Below are 3,190 nucleotides of genomic sequence, written 5' to 3' on the forward strand. Positions count from 1 at the left end.
TCATTTTGTTTAAACCGTGGAGAGATGAAGCCGAATTGTTAGGCGACTTTCAAACGTACGCCGAGGCTTTCAAAACCTCTCTGCCTGAGATCCAACCTTTGAGAGAGTACCATGAAAAATTCTCGGTTTCGAAAGAAGTTCAAAAGAAACTCAAAGCTTCCGAAAAACCTAAAGACACTATATCGGAGCCAGAAAGTGATGACGACGAAAATGCCTTCCAAGGCAAAGAAATTGTCATAGAAACAGAAAATGCTATGTTAGATGTAGAGGCTGCCATGGAAATAAATTTCGATGATGTTGTCTCTGACAATGTGGCGTTACTGAACTCCGACCAAAAGAGGGTTTATGATAAAGTCATGAATCACTTTGCCCTAGGCGGAGAAAAAAATGGTAACTTCTGCCACTTTGTTTCTGGTCCAGGAGGCACTGGGAAGTCGTTTCTCATAGAAACTATTTCAAACGCCGTAAGACGTTTAGGAAAATGGAATTGTTGTTGAAAAATCTGAGATAAGTAATTTTTTATTTCAATTAATTTATAGGAAACAAATCCATTACCAGTAAAATCAGGTGATTGAATTAAATTCTAAAGAGTAGTAAAATACGGATTGTCTTTAAAGTTCAATAGAAGAAAAAAATATCCATGCTTCAGTCAACTGGAAAAACTCTTATCGTTTTGTTTTTTAGGCTTGGGCTAACCAAGTCTTTTTTATATAATAATTACCTAAATGAAAACAATTTATAAATGATTTTGGTTACTATGGTTAATACCAATTCTTTGATGACGCTAAAATCAACTCTTGAGTACTAGTAAGATGATAAATATCTGAATGCCTAATAAGAGGAAAGTTTTTTTACAGCTTTACATCTCATCGAGCATTCCATTTTAAAAACACAGAATTTAGGCAATTTTTTAAGCGAAACAAAGTATTTAAGGGTTATCGATTTAAAGTCGATAACCAATAGAGATATTGATAGCCCTTTCAACGAGTACCCTACCTTAATTAAAAAAATACATACAGGTTTCAGTGAAAAAAAAAACAACCTTGATTCTCCTTGAAATAGTGAACAATCATGAAAAATATGGCTTGAACTTCGGCAGATTATGAGTCCTCTATGTTTGAAACCTCACCCAAAATATCTTCCAAGAAAGGAGATTTTTTTTGGTTGACTTTTGAAGAAATTGAAGAGCCTCGTTGATTCCTCTTCCAAAATTGAAATCAATTTTTCTTTGATATCAAAACCCATAAGTTCTTAATCATGAGCCAAGAAACCATTCTCAGTCAACAAAATTGGAAATTCTTGTAGGATTCCAAGAACAGACATTTCTGGCGCATTAATTACAAGCCTCTGTAAATTGTATGTTTCAAGAAATAGTTTCATTGTTTCCTGGTCCAACTGGTTTTCCCGAAAAAGCCTCTTCAATTGAGTGCCTTTCTCTTTCATTTCTACATGCTGCCTTGGTGAAACAGATAGCATAAAATTAACACAGCCGCAACTGTCCTGACAAAGAACGATATCCGGCTTTGGTTTCTGGTTATAACTGATGTGTTTTCAACATTTTCCATGTCTTGACTATTAACAGCTGGGTCATCTTCATTTTCCTGGTTCAATGTTTTTTATGTCTTCTTGGCAGGTTTACGGATTCGAATGGGTTTGTTTCTTAATACATTATCTACTTTGGCTACCAACTGATTTAAAAGCGACGAGTAGCCATTACCAATTATATCCGTTCGTACCTTATCTTGCAAGCTATTTGGATATTCCAAAACAAGTTTTCGGGCCACAACTTCCATATCCGCTTTTCTTGAAAGCATCTGATGCCACAAGGCGAACAAGTTCAATCCTCTGTGGTGGTGAAAGCCTTAGCGTCTCTAGAAAGGAATCTTCCACGTCCTTGGGAAGCAAGGATGTATTTAAGTGATAGGCCAAAAAATTTGTATATAAAAGCCAATATTGCTAGCGGATCCTAAGATTATCGGAGGTTCAGATGATGAAGTGGCAGAAGAGATTGAAGTACCAGGATTTTCAGTTGTTTCCTTTTGAGCTGAAATATATAATATTAAGCTTTACTTCTCACAACCGCAATGTGTTTAAATATAACTTACCTTTACAAAAAATTAGGAATTTACGGGCTTCAATTGATTTCATTATATCTTTGACATCTTCCTCCTGGATATACTGTAAATCGTTACGTTGGTTTACACCCAATATTTCTAATCGTTCCAAGAGCTAATTTTTTTATCTTCCCCAAGTTGTGGAGCAATTTCCTTATTAATAGCTTCCATTTTATTTTTTCAGACAAAATGAGAAAAGAAAAAAAAACGCAGCGGCAACCCAAAAAATAGTTTTATATTTTTTTGAGCTTATTTAAGTAAAACATCAGGGGAAAACTATAGAATGCTTTAAATTCAGGGCTTTCACGTGTTTTCTAGTATATATTGAGGGGGTATTAATCTGGTAATGCCAAATAAGGTACACATTCAACCTTTTTAAAATCTTCTGTTATTTCATACACACCGATATCATAAGAATAAATAGACTTGACGAGACTAAACACAAACAAGTTGGGAAAACCAAAATATATCCTCTCCGAGTCAAGAGGAGGACTACTTACAAACTTATTTACCCAGATATGGAAATGTTTTATCCTTAGACATTTTAAATAATCCTTGGGGGTAGTAACAAATTTTCTGTCTTCTCTTTCCGACTGGTTCACTTTACATACTTCACGGCCCAATGCCTTATTAACCATTTGCGCGACTCGTGAGGATGGTTTATATCCTAATTTACACAGAAAAAAAAGCGTTTAAGTTTGCAACATCTGAACATGTTTTAAAGTTAAACATTGGTCAGAGGTAATGTTTATTGCTTCAATGTTGATGTCTAATTACATCTCTGTTTCTCTATAAGGATCCTTAAAATGTGTTCCAAATAGAAACACTTCTTATTTTATCACGTTCAAGAGGTAAACACAAAACAATCTTAACACTAAGCTAAACATCAACGATTGCCAGGTGTTATTTAATGTAACATGTTTTTAATACGTTGGTATATGGTTTCAATTTTGTAAATCTTTATTTTATGAAGAATTATATTTTAGAAAAACAATTAAAAAGTGGAGGTATATTTTACCACAAGGTGAATAATCTAAGTAGATTAAAATAATGTAAGCCACAATGACTTTCATTTT

The sequence above is a fragment of the Phalangium opilio genome, unplaced genomic scaffold, assembly GCF_054372755.1.
Source record: "Phalangium opilio isolate 3A_F unplaced genomic scaffold, DU_Popi_V2 ptg000073l_1, whole genome shotgun sequence".
NCBI classification, from domain to species: domain Eukaryota; kingdom Metazoa; phylum Arthropoda; class Arachnida; order Opiliones; family Phalangiidae; genus Phalangium; species Phalangium opilio.